The 14,940-nt window shown below is 34.3% G+C and overlaps 2 pseudogenes across 2 annotated transcripts in view; one reads left to right on the top strand and one right to left on the bottom strand.

The window, feature by feature from the left end:
* Positions 1 to 14,940, bottom strand: part of LOC308550923 (ubiquitin-ribosomal protein eS31 fusion protein pseudogene) — a 1,162,334-nt pseudogene that overhangs the window by 164,834 nt on the left and 982,560 nt on the right. The gene's annotated exons all lie outside the window — the stretch shown is intronic.
* LOC308551644 (U7 snRNA-associated Sm-like protein LSm10 pseudogene) lies at positions 4,750 to 5,166 on the top strand (annotated as a pseudogene). The gene has a single exon. The product of its transcript is annotated as a U7 snRNA-associated Sm-like protein LSm10 pseudogene (transcript).

The following is a 14,940-nucleotide window of genomic DNA, read 5'->3' as shown; positions in this document are numbered from 1 at the left end:
CTAAACCAAAATAAATATATGTTGAATGTTTTTGTTTACATAAAATTTTAGAAGTGCAAACTATTTATTTGAAAAAAATGGGAAGTTTCACAGGTAACTATGGTCACACATTGTAGGATTTTATTGTACATGTGCCATTTGTCCTGTGGAATGGAAAAGGTTACAGATACATTTTAAAAAATGTATATCTTTATTGATTTCAAAGAGAGGAAGGGAGAGGGAGGGAGAGATGGAAACATCAACTATGAGAGAGTCATTGATTGGCTGCCTCCCGCACGCCCCCTGCTGGGGATGGAGCCCACAACCTGGGCATGTGCCCTGACCGGGAAATCGAACCGCGATCTCCTGGATCATAGGTCGATGCTCAACCACTGAGCCACACCAGCCGGACACAGATACATATTTAAGAGTAAAGTATTCACTGATAATGCCTTCCAAATGTGATTGCCTTCTGTGATAAATAGCATATTTTTCTAGACCTTGGAAAATAATTTCTATGGAAGCATTGCAAATTAATTTTTCTTTTCTTTTTTTTTTAAATTTGAATTTTCCCCATGGCATTACAAAGAAAACAGAGTGTCAATGTGGCTAAAAACACATTAAATGTGAATATTGAAACTTTGTCACATCTCACACTTTGGTCCAGTAATTCTGGGGTCTGACGATAGTTGGATCTACTATTTGTTATAACATATTGCCAAAGGATCTCTAATCAGTCGAGAAATAGTAGAAGCAGACCACTAATTAACTTATTTAAAATGATGGTTTAATAAAAAAATTATAAGGCCAATATAGCTTCCTGAAAAATATGTAATATTTTTGTATGCTAGCACTGACAGTACAGATATTGTGTTAATTTCTGAGCCAATTTATTAGAGTTAGTTTTCCTGGTATGGGTCATTAAGATGAACCATCTACTTAATGGGCTGCATTTTTCATTTTTGATCCTGGTTTCTATTTTTATGTTATATACCTTAGAACTTGAGATTTCTCCCAATGATCATGAGAACAGCCTTCAACATAACTAGTGACTTCAAATGAGGAAATTTTGGATTTCTTCCCCTTCTCCTTTTACCTTACATGTTGTTAATTCTTGCAGGATTTACCCTAACAAAGTCCATCTTTACTTTCCTGTACTTTTTATTCTCATTACCAATTTTGTTGGTTAGATCCCCATATCCTTTCTGTAATAGGCTATTGCAATAGCTTCTACATGATCTCCTATTTTTTTAATCTACCTCACTAATTGCTGTATTGATCTTGGAACTCCCTTGCTCAGCACTCTTTTGTAGCTTCCTCATTATATATGAAATTAAGTATAGATGCTTGTCATTTGAATTTAAGTCATTGCACAGTATTGACCCATTCTACCTCTCTTCTGCATTGTCTTTTCCTTATCTCATTACTACCCAGGAATCCAACAAAAATGGAACATTTATCACTTCCAATCCATGTATATTTCACATCTGAACTCTGATCGTTCTTGATCTCTCTATGTAGAAATGGCCATCAACCTTTTCATTACCACCTGTCAGACTTCTCTACATCCCTAATGGATTTTATGAATTTCTATATGAAATATGAAAAATACTTTTTTACAATCCTTCAACTGGTCACAGATTTTTTTCCTTTGAATCTCATAGAACTTTGTACATTTTTGTACACTTATCACATTTTACTTTGTATTTGTATTATTTTACTAAATAGAATAACAGTTACAATAGATAACATTAATTGAACAATTATTATATTCCAGGCACTGTACTGAGATCCTTACTTGGATTATTTTACTTAATTTTACCAAACTTCTCATAGGTAGGCCCTATTATTATCACCATTTTACAAATGATGAAACTGAGACTCTTAATAAATATTTATTGAAATTAATCTGTGTGATTACTTAATTTGCCTGGCATATGTTATAATTGATACAGATCGATTTCTTACCAGTATGTTTCTACCAGGATGAGTAAGCTGATAGAAACACTAAGTATGTTGGTAAATATACTTCTATTTTATTACAAGGGAAATTTTGAGGAGGAAATTTACTTTGTGATTCTTAAGAATATCACTAAGTGAAACTGTGCATTTGATTTCCTGGGAATTGTGTTTGCGTTCTTCTAGATGAGCACTGCATATCTGCCATATTCTTTGTAGAAATATGACTATGTGGAACAGATGAATGCTTTTGTATATATTCATGTACCACCCATTTAAATCAAAAGGAGGTGCACATCTCTGAATGACAGTCTCAAGTCCCTTCAGCATGTATATTACATTTCATTTCTAATTCTTCCTTTATTCTCTTCTTACCTGAAAAAATTAAATACCTCTGTTATTTATAAGTGGACATTTTTGGTAATGAGGGTATATCCTGTAACATGGATGGAATGTTCCACATTACAATTCACATCAAAGAATATAAAATAATACATTTTAAAACACTGCAACTTAGGAAAGGCCACATTAAGTAGGATATTTGACCTTAGGTAGTGATGTGAAAAACAATACTCTTTGTTTTGCACTTATTTCATCAAACACTTCAGATACCAAGCCATTGAATTCAAACAGAATAATCATAAAAACATGTATAAAAATGAGCATTGTCAGTACTGAACATGCTTCAATAGAAAGGTATCATCCTTGGTAATTTTGTCACCCTACTGAAAAATTGTTCATTAATGTCCATTTACAGCTAGCTAAAATAAGACGTTCATGTTTTATTAGTATTTATAGAATCTATGCTACATTTTCAACAGTATAAGAAATTTTTAGATGATAGAACTTATTAGGATTATTGGAAAAGTTTTAAAATGGTGATGTAAGCTAGAAGTTGGAATGGAAAAATTTGAGGACATATTTTTTCTTCATTTATTTAGTCTGCTGAATACTTCTAAAAGCCATACTTTACAAATAGGAAAAGGGACCTCCAGAGCGTATAGTGGAAGATCCAATGGGGGGTGGGGTGCTGGAAGTGGTGTGCTTTTAGGGAACTTTTGAAAGTTTCAGTTATTCATTGTTGATAGGGAGAAATTTCATGCCCATGAATAAAGCTGGCCTACTGTGTCACCTGAGTCTATATTTGACTTCTCTCACTCTCTGCTTTTAAGATCACTTTCACAATTTCAGTTATTTTGAAAGTTTCGATGTTTTCAAAACAATTATTCAGCAGTGGCAAGAGAAGCCTGGATTCATAAAAATTCTCAGTGGTCTTGAATACATATTTAAGAAAGACATTTCTTATATTAAATGAGTAAATTTTCTTAATTTAAATAAATATTCCACTAAAGATAAATTTCTTCTTATATTAACCAAAACATTTACTTCCATTTTCTCTGTGTCTCATCTCTCTGTGCTCAAGTTTTATCAGTAAAAGGGGATTAAAATAATGCCTACATCAGAGGACTGTTTTAAGGATCAATACAGGAAAGTTTTATTGAAGTGTCCGGTGCACAGCAAGTACTAATTATTGTGCTTTTTATAATGATAATAAAATAACAACAATAATAATTTGGGTGGATGGTTTATTTGTGATTGACAGTGCAGTATTATTTACTTTTTTTCCCTTAGTTAGAAATCTGTTTTCCTTTGAATCTCTCAATCCCTCAGATCAATGGTACTGTCAACTACATTCATTCCTAAATATAGAACCCGCTCTGAGCCTTTACCATATCCCTGCATATTAGCTGAAAACTCCTGCACTCAATCTCTCTGGATTTTGCTATTTTTCAAAAGCCTCTCATTTCACAATTGTTTCTGTCTGGGAGTATTTGGCTGCAGATCTATGAGGTTATCTGGCTTTGATTCAAGATGAATTTTAGTTATTTTCTGACCATATTTCTAACCTCTCACTAGTCCTTTGAGATTACCTCTTGGCTGATGTGAACAGTTTGATTTAATCTCTGTGGATTTCATACACAGACTTTTAGCATTTTTCAAATTTAAGATGAATTTGTTCATTGAGACTGAACCTTTTACAGGGCATAGTTAGTTCACTTGGTTTAGTTTTGTTTTAATAAAGCAGGAGTTGAGGGTTCAGTCCTCAGGAGGGCTAGTTAGCTTTTCTGTACTCCTGGCCAAAGCCTAACTTTCAAGCCCCCAGAGACAGACTGACTTGGAAAATTGGTCACAAAAGTAGCCCTAGACCTGATCATTGACACACCTCTGAAATATTTAGTTTTAAGCTTTCTGTTTCTTTCATTTTATCCTATAGATGCTTGAGCCATGAAGAAGTGAAGGAGAAGGCCAGGTATTAGTCTGAAGTTGCTGAGACCATTACTGCTAACTAGAATTATGAACATACCTACCTTTCTCAATATGGAAGAAGCCAAGTTTTGACAAATTTTATTTAGTTAAGGAAAATCCCATGTTAAAACATAAAAACATGTTGCATCTGTTTCTACCTCTTAATTCCTATTCAATACATATTTTCCTCTTGCACAGATATTACTTTAGCAGTAAATCAGTATGTAAAGTGTGGCAGACAGATCCTATATCAGCTTTAGTAATTGATACATGCAGTAATGTCTAGGATGTTGACACTAACTTTTTAGTTCAGCTACAGTTTCAACCTTTTTCACATTATTCTTGGACTTTTATGTTTTATTTATATTAGAGTCTTCTTGTAGTGATGTGGCTATCGAGTTTCCAGAATCAGGTGCATAGTTATAAATTTTAATTTAAATGACAATTTAAGGCTATGGATATAAGTCCCGCCGCCAGAGGAAGGCTGCCCAGCGGCTTGTTTCCATGGTAACGCGGATCCGGAAGCGGAAAGAATCCTGTGGGCCAGCAGTGTGGGAACATGTGATCAACCACTCTATGAAGCAACGAACAGTCTCCGAAAACAGCCTGATCAGCCTGCCGCAGGGCCTCCAAGGCCAGGTAACCACTGTGGACCTGCGGGATGAGAGTGTGGCCCACGGATGCATGGACAACATCGACGCTATCATGAACATCCACCTAGCCAAGGTCACCTACACGGACCGTTGCGGGCATCAGGCTGAGCTGGGTGACCTCTTTGTAAAAGGCCGTTATGTCCACATTCCAGATGATATGAACATCACCAAGACCATTGAGTAGCAGCTGCAGATCGTCCATAATGTGCGGAACTTTGGCATCCAGGGGCAAGGCGGGCGGGAATTTCCCACCAAAAAGTGTAAATGAGCTTGACCCTTCAGCAAGCCCTAGTCACCACTCAGGTTCCTCCAGAGTTCTACTGAGCCAACTGCCAGCTATCCATTCCTGCCCAGAATCTGGGGAGGGAGCAGGGCCAGCCCAGAAACTGGTATCTGACAAACAACATTTATCACAGCTGCCTTTCACAGAATTTCACCTCCCAGATTCACCCTGGGACCCAGAATCTTATTTCTCTCTAGCCTTGGGACACATGACAATCCCCCCTTTTGATCATTTGTATCTGAATTTCTGATTTTTATTGTCATTTTTTTCAATATTAACATTGAGTTTGTTCAACTGGAAGAGTATGTAGATTCTCCACACATTTTCATTACTGACTTCCTAAAGTATATTATCTCTTTAGAAGAAAATCAAGAGCAATGTACACATTCTGCTTTCCTTCCTATTCATGAATGAAAATAACTGGTTGTCTTTCCTATCTTAAAATTCTGGTGAGCTTGTTGGAACAATCTAGGGGAAGAGCTGATGTCACAACTTATTTCTCTACACTGAGTTGAGACCCTAAAGAAAGTGGTCACTAAGCAACTCACTATTTTCTCCTTGTCTAGATTGCACTCATCCCTTATAGAACCTCACATCTAGGTTATGAGATTTAAAGGTCTTAATCTTTTATTTCCCTGAAGCAATCTACTAAACCACTTCTGTTTTTCTATAATACTGCTTTCATTCTTTCTTTTTCTTGCCAAAAGTTCCAGTTCCACTCTGCCACTCTCTCAACTTGGGATATAGGAACCTGGTCCAAGGTAGAGTTGATGGGCCCTGGCAGTGAGTAAAAAAGCATGCCTTAGATTCTTTATTTTTCCACATGAAAATCTTGTTGATTTTTTCCCCTACAAACTGCAGGCAACCAAAACAGGTAGCATTTTGGTAAGCATTTTAGTAATATTCTATGGCTTATTTAAGCTAGTTATTTTCTTAATTTAAGTGTTTTGTTTTGTGTTTACTTTAGTTCCATATGTTACAATGCCCTAGGAAAAAACAGGAGCAAAAGATCAGGCTTCTTTAAGAAAGAAGAGAATAAAATATCTTTTGTAATACTTTTTCCCAGTGATGGTCATTCAAGACAGATGGAATGATCTCTTTCATTGTTCTGCTTGGAGGACTGCTGCTGTACATAATATGAAAGTGTATAGTGTGGGGAACCTTGATGGCTTGGGTTTCTTAGTTTGGGTTTGTAACTATAAACACAAAGCACCAACTGTTCTTTTTATAACTTCTTAAGATAAAAAAGATAATCTATAAACAGTGGAAGCAATAACAAAAATACGAGATTAAGAAATTTAAGCCCATGCCTGGCTGTGTGTGGCTCAGTGGTTGAGCACTGACCTAGGATCTAGGAGATCATGGTTCAATTCCCGGTCAGGGCACATGCCCAGGTTGTGGGCTTCATCCCCAGTTGGGGGCATGCAGGAGGCAACTGATCAATGACTCTCTCATCATTGATGATTCTATCTCTCTCTCCCTCTCCCTTCCTCTCTCTGAAATCAATAGAGATGGATTTAAAAAGAAAGAAAGAAAAAGAAAGAAGAAGAAAGAGAAAGAAGAAGAAAGAAAGGAGAAAGAAAGAAAGAAAGAAAGAAAGAAAGAAAGAAAGAAAGAAAGAAAGAAAGAAAGAAAGAAAGAAAGAAAGAAAGAAAGAAAGAAAGAAAAAAAAAAAATTAAGCCTACATTGGATTTAACCACGGCATGTTCTAGTTTCTTCCACATTGAAAAAAATCTTTGGCCCTGTTTCTATTTCCATTATCTTGCCTTTCCCTCAATCCAGTGAACTAGTAAGAGTGGTATACAATCTGCTGTCTGCACTTATTTTTTCTTTTATACAAGAAAGTGGCATTTGAGACAGACCTTAATAAAAAGAAGGAATGCTAACGTGATAAAAACATCAGGCAGAGCATTCCAGAAAGAAGGCACAGCAACTGCAAAGGCTCTGAAGTGGAAACAAACTAAAGAACAGGAAAAATATGGTTAGAGATGTGTGAACTAAGGGGTAAGTGGAAGAAGCTTAAGATTGAAGAGGTAGGTTGAGGCCAAGTCATATGGTCTAATGGAAAGTCATTAGAGGGATTTCAAGCAGGAAAAGATATGATCTACTTTGCATGTTAAGAGATGGCTCTGACTACTATATAGAGAATGAACTGGAAGATAAGGAGTGGAATCAAGGGGACGAGATGAGAGATACTATAGCAATCCAGGTGAGAGATGATGACATTTTGGACTACAGTGGTAGTGATGACAGTGGAGAGAAGGGGATGGGATATGGCTATATATATTTTAGAAGTCAGGTTGCTGTGATTGCTAGCAGATTGGACATGAGGCTGGCAGAGAGAGATATAAGGAAAAAGGAAAAATTAAGAGAAATCCTGTAGTGTGGCTTGAATTAAGCAGATGGGGGTGCCATATACTGAGATGAGGAAAACTGGGAGAGTTCTATTTTTGAGACTTAAGTTAAATACATGTATCACATTCAGTACATTGCCTGGTGCAGAATAGGTGCTCAATTATTTATGTACATCCTTTGCTTTCTTTTTTAGTCTTTTGTTTATTACTTGAGAAATGTCATCCTCTACCATGCTGTCAAATACTACCTGCATACTGTATTATAAATGCCTACATAGATGTTTATTACCTTTCTGGACTGTGAGTTACAGGAGAGCAGAGACCTTTTAGGCTATTCTCTTTTGTAAATCTAGTACTTTTCATAGTGTCTGGTATATGGCCTGGAAAAACAGAAAGGAAGAATGGGAAGGAGTGAATGAGAGAGAGGGAAGATAAAAAGTTGCATGCATATTAAATATTTCTAATTGTTGATAATGGTGGTGGGAACACACAAAAAAACACTCAAATAAAACCTGTGAAATAAGAGCAGACATTAAGAAAAAGAACATTCATCCAAAAGATTATCAAGGTCTCATAAATATTTTTAATCCTTTTTTAAACAACCATTTTAAGATTATAAAAACATTACATGAACATTGTAGAAAATATGAAACACAAATAAAAACATTAAGATGAAAATAAAAATAACGTAGAATCCCACCATCCAAATATAACCAATATTAACACTTTAATATAGGTTTATACAATCTTTAACCTGTGCATATATAAAAAAAATTAATTACAAAATCGGGCTAGTAGTATATAGATTATAAATTGCCTTTTATAATAAAATATATTACAAGCTTTTTCTAACTTATAACATATTTCTAATTTGTTGTTACTCTAAGTGAGATAAATATGTGTAAATATGCATCTGTACAAAGTTAAGTAGAGCTGTGATTATTTTAGATTTGTCTTGAAGAAATATCCAGAAGTAAAGTCATTAGGTAAAATTTCATGCCCATTTCTAATTGAGATTATTATTCCAAAAATGAATTCTTGTAAACTGTACTAATTTGCATTGCTTCTGCAGTATGAGAATCTACGTATTTCCTTGCACCTTACTGACCTTAGATGTTATAACTAAAATACATGTTTTCTAATTTTCTATATGGTTGCTATTATAATAACTATACAGTGCAGAGAGATTATATTAAATTAGCCTTGTGGCTGTAGTAATAAGCAGTTTCTCAATCCTAGTGAGGGTTGAATATTTTGTATGTTTAGCGATCATTTTTGTTTTTTTCTTTGTTAATGAGTTGCTTGTTCATGCCTTTTTCTAATTTTTTAAGAAATAGATAACCATAATTTTAGTAATATATAAGAGCTTTTTATTTACAAAGTGCAATTACTTTTTTGTCTATTACCTACTATTCACTCCAATCTGTTATTTGGTTTTTAACTCTTCTTGTGTTGATTTTTAGATATACCCTTTTTTATTCTAATGTAGTCATGTATGCACATACATATAACTTTATGCATTCTTTAATTTTTATTTTTTTTTAGTATATCTTTATTGATTTCAGAGAGAGGACAGGAGAAGGAGATAGAGAGATAGAAACACCAATGATGAGAGAGTCATTGATCGAGCCCGCAACCTGGGCATGTGCCCTGACCGGGAATCGAACCCCAATTGCCTGGATCCTAGGTCGACGCTCAACAGCTGAGCCACGCCCGGCTGGGCCATTCTTTAATTTTTATAGGGGACTTTCTCATTATAAGATCAGACTCAAATATTGAGTTATATTTTCATTTAGTTGTTTTTATGGGTAAATACTTTTTATATTTACACTGTCATTCCATGTGTATGCTAATTCTTCTTTCTGCCTTCAGGAAAGTTCTGTATTCAAACAATGCAAAGCACAATAAAGCACTCCAGGAAGTTTTTCATCTTTTCTTTCCAATATTTGATGTAGATTTTTTCTGATACACCTATTCTCTTTCTATAACATAATATAATATAATATAATATTATAATATAATATATTATTATATATTGTTATATATTATATTATATTATATTATTATATTAATATAATATATAACATAATACTATAATATCCAGGAACACGTCACATTCACAGACAGACCAGTCAATTTATGGCCAATGCAACCACACTAAAAGTGAATAAGTATTTGAAAAACTGATAAAGACTGATTTAATCCTGTCCATTTTTATAACACTTTACAACTCACAAAGCACTTTTATCACTATTATCTTAGTTATGTAATAGACATTCTTGTTTTAGAGATGAGAAATCTGAGGTTCAGAGAGGCCAAATGTTAATTGGTGGTTGAACAAAAATAGGAGCCAAGGTTTAATCATTGCTCTTTACTTTTAATTCAAAATGTTTGCAATTCTATTTTGTGATAATTTTTAAAGCTTAGGGGTTTTTTTGGCATTCATACCAGAAAATTAGTTTCTTCTTTCACTTAATTGAAGTTATTGAGAACTTTGCTTCTACTTTATTTCTAACTTTACTTCTTAGTGTGAGATGATTTCATGGTTTAAGGGTAACTTAGATATCAGTTAGACTAGTCTTTTATTTTTGAGATAAGGAAACACAAGGTCACAGAGCTTTGTACTTTCCCAAAATCATATAGCTTGATAGGGGGATTTGAGTAAAACTTCTTGATTTTAATTCATGTATTTTACCTTTAAAAAAACTGACAGACTTCATTTTTAGAACAGTTTTAGGTTTGCAGAAAAAATGATTGGAAAGTACAGAGAGCTCACACATACACTCCCCTCCAAGCTTTACCTATTATTTATATCTTGTATTAGTGTGGTAAATTATTACCAATTTTATTCTATTATTGATACAAGCAAATAATGATGCATTATTATTAACTAAAATCCATAGTTTACAATAGGATTCAATCTTTGTGTTGAACATTGTATGTGTTTTGACAGATGTATAATGACATGTGTCTCCCATAACTCTGTCATACAGAATAGTGTCACTGCCCTAAAATCCTCTATGTTCCCTTATTCATTGCTCCTTCCCTGAAACTCTGGCAATAATTGACACTTAATATTATTTTATATTAGTTTCAGGTGTATAGCATAGTGGTTAAACAATTATATAATGTACAAAGTGATCCCTCCCATAATTCAAAAACCCACCTGACATCACACATAGTTATTACAATATTATTGACTGTATTCCTTGTGCTGAACTTTATATTCCCATGACTATTCTGTAACAACCAATTTTTGCTTCTTAATCCCTTTGCCTTTTATGCCCAGCTCCCCAACCTATATCCCCTCTGGCAGCCATCATATTTTTTTACTGTCTTCGTAGTTTCGCCTTTTTCAGAATGTCATATACTTGGAATCGCACATTATACATAATGCGCCTTTTCAGATTAGCTCCCTTCACCTTGCAATATGCTTTGACTGTTTCCCCTTGTTTTTTTTGTGGTTTGATAGCTCCTTTCTTTTTTTTATCACTAAGTAATATTCAATGGCATGAATGTAACACACTTTGTTTATCCCTTCAACTATTGAAGGAGATCCTTGGGTGCTTCCAAGTTTGGCAATTATAAATAAAGTTGTTATAAACATCTGTGTGGTCTCTTTCTGTGGACAGAACTTTTCAACTCATTAGGGTAAAATACCAAAGAGTGATTCTTGGGTTGTATGGTAAAAGTATGTTTAATTTTGTAAGAAACAGCCAAACTGTCTTCCAAAAATAGTTGAACAATCTTGCCTTCCCACCAACAATAAACGTGTGTTCCTGTTCTACATCCTTTCCAGTATTTGTCAGTTATTTGGATTTTAGTCACTCTAGCAAGTAGTAGTACCATGTTGTTGGTTTAATTTTCAGTTCTCTGATTGCATATGATATGTAGCATCTTGTCTTTAGCTTATTTGCCACCAGTATATCTTCTCTGGTGAGATGTCCGGATGTTTTGCCCATTTGCTCATTGGGTTCTTTGTGTTTTTTTTTATTGTTGAGTTTTAAGAGTTCTTTGCATATTTCAATACAAGTTGAATGTGTATTTGATATGCATTCCCTTAATGACTAAATTAGGTTTTGAATTTTAGTCATCTACCCTTCCTTTTTATGTACACATCTTCCAGATATTCTCACAAAAGAAAAGTGGGAGTCAGTTGTCAAAGCAAGAATTGCTAAATATCACCATCCTTAACAATCAACATCAATAAAATAACCATTTTATTAGTCATAAGTTAGGCACCATACTAAAGGTTCTCATTGTTCCTCCAATATTTAACTTAGCCTTGACTATTTAAAGCTTTTTATATATGACACGTCTTCATTAATAAATGTGAAGTTTTCCAGAAATGCTTGGATTAGAGGTCCTGTTGTTAGATGTTTATGATGTTTTTACTGGTGAAAATCACTGAAATTGATTCATGTAGTTCTGGTTTTTTAAAGATTATAACTGAGGCCTCAATGATGGGACCATGAAATAATTGTAACAAAAAGATTTTGACCACCAAGTAGCATTTAAGAATTAGTTACAGCCCGGCCAGGCATGGCTCAGTGGTTGAGCATCGACCTAGGATCCAGGCGATCAGGGTTCGATTCCCGGTCAGGGCACATGCCCGAGTTGTGGGCTGCAGCCGATCAATGACTCTCTCATCATTGATGTCTCTCTCTCTCTCTCCCTCTCCTTTCCTCTCTGTGAAATCAATAAAAATATATTTTAAAAAAAATCAGCAAAATAATTTTAAAACTTAACAACAAGAAGAAAAAAAAGAATTAGTTACATTGTGGGTTTGTATGTCTATATATATGTATATATATCTTTAAAAGATTTTGAGTGAGAAAACACAAAACCACTGACATTTGGAAATCTGCTATTTCATGCTCTTTATTCTTCACAGAATAAAGATGAGTTGAAAATATGTGTTTATCACCATAATTCTACTGTTCATAACAAGAGACTTACCAAGGTCATCACAGTGATTACATTACCTTTGAAGGCAAAAGCACCGGTTTTCTATGGTGGACTATTACACTGGTATTCAGGAAAAACAAAATCCAAAACAACAAAAGGACACTTCTTCAAGAATAGCATCATGTTGGACTAGTCTCCAATGGATCCTCTTTATTTCTGTACACTCAACTACCCTAGATTATACTAATGGAACTGACCTGCAAGGCTGTTGAAGAAAGCAGCCCCAAAAGAAGACAACAGAAGACATGTTTTAGAACTTTTTTTTTTTTTTTCTGGCTATCTCTCAAGGTTGTTTTTGCTTGGCTCTTTAAATCAGATGTTACAGAGCAAAAATCAGGTCACATTTACATATTCCATGTTGGCCAGAGAAAGAAATTATATAATAAACATTGAATTTTAAGAACACACACACACACACCTCTAAACTGACATGACTTAATTTACTTAAGTTTGGTTTAAGTTTGACTTTCCTTTAATGAGGAAATTGTAGAGATATCCCACATAATTACTGAAAGAGTCTACATTAGAAAGTTAGTTTAGGACATATTTTCATTATGGTTCTTAAACTTAAAAATTGTAAAGCCATTAAAATACCTTAGAATAGTATTTTATTGTAAGAAAAGAAAAACAAAGAAAGTCAGTGTTTGTGGCAAACTTTGAAGTATGTATAAATAAAATAAACACACATTTTAGGAAATAATGAATTTAAAATACTTCAGTAAGTTCAACTATTTTTCTTCTTCTAGCTTCTCTTTCCTGACTTTGGTAGTCTTATTCTATATATATCAATATTTTATAATATGACTTTAGTAGCAGATATCACATTATAGTTTTTACTGTGTTATCACAGCTTTTGTTTTTGCCTCTTATAGTCAGTATTTGGAGGGAACATATTTCAAATTCTTTTCTTCAGTAATATGTGCCCTGCTAGATTTGGAAAAGTTTAGAGGGTGCCTATGTTATCTTTATTTTAACATCTGATAAACTGCTAAGAAAAATTTGGCATCCCAATGCCTGCCTCAGAAGAAGCGATCAGAGAATTTTTGATCATAGATCTTTTGGAATGCATGAATAAATGAGTAACTGAATGCATGCATGAATAAATCACTTCAGGTAACGTCATAAGGGAAACTGAAGTGCTATTTTCAAAACTGATTCTTCAGGAAATCATTTAAGCATATGAGATCGTCTTGAAGTGAGGCAAAGGCAATATTTATATTTCAATATGGGTATGAAGTATGCCAGGGCAAAGTTAATGTTTGCATGAGTCACACAGATATAACAAAAAATTCTTTATCATTCTCTATCCTATTTTAGCAAAACAGCTACTTGAGGCAGTGCTGTTTATTTCTCTCACATCTTCTGAATGTATTCCTCTTCCTTTCAGTGACCTTGACCACTGGTTAAAGTGCACAAACTTTGGAGACAGAGGCCTGATTTAAAACCCCAGCTTTTACTAGTTGTGTGATCTTGTTATAGAACTTTTATGAGCCTCCGTTTCCCCATTTTTAAATTAAGGATAAGATTGTTGTAAGATATAAAATGAAATAATGTATGCACACATGATAAGCACTTAATATTTAGTAGCTGCCCTAATTTTTGTGGTACTTATTTATTTTCCTATAATCACCCCCTTTTTCTCCTTATCCACAACACCACTCTATTCCACATTTCAGTCTCTATATATTTGATAATTTCCTATGAATCGCTACTTAAGCCTTGACCCCTTTCTCATCTGAGGATCAACTCCTAAATTTTTAGCACACCTTTTCCATCTAATCCCCTGGAACCTTTTGAAATATGATCTGTTTGGGTATATTTAATTTTAGCTTCTTATCTTAGGTTACTTCCTGGGCTGGAGTCAAGCAGTATAGGTACAGATTTGAACATTTCATAAGTAATTACGATTTTGAAGTAGCCTACTGCAACTGTTCTCAGATAGTGGTACTGAAAGGGCTGTACCAATCAACCAAAGCTTGTTATAACTACATTCTTTGGCTGCACCCTCAGATATTTTAATTCAGTAGATCTATAGTGGACTCAGGGAATCAAAGAGAAAGAAAAATACCACTCCAGGTGATTTTGATACATAGCAAGGTTTAGGAACCAAGTGTCTATTCTACTCATTCAGCCCAGATAAATTTATTCAATAAATATTCCGCAATTCAGGTGCTTCCTGTGTCTCATAACACTTCTAAGGAATTGGATTCATGTTTTTTGGTGCTATTACAGTTTTGTGTATTATAAAGGTAGCATGGTAGAGTGAAAAACATATGTGGGTTATGGTGCCAGACATACCAGGATTCAAATCCCAACACGAAGTGAATATAATATTGTCTACCTCGTAGGATCCTTCCATGAGTTAAATTAGATTATTTGTGTAATGTGTTTGATATATAAGTTATTCAGAACTGGTTGCTATTGTGCATTATCCTT

Source organism: Miniopterus schreibersii (genome assembly GCF_964146895.1).
Source record: "Miniopterus schreibersii genome assembly, chromosome: X".
NCBI lineage: Eukaryota > Metazoa > Chordata > Mammalia > Chiroptera > Miniopteridae > Miniopterus > Miniopterus schreibersii.
This window is presented reverse-complemented; position numbering and strand designations above follow the sequence as displayed.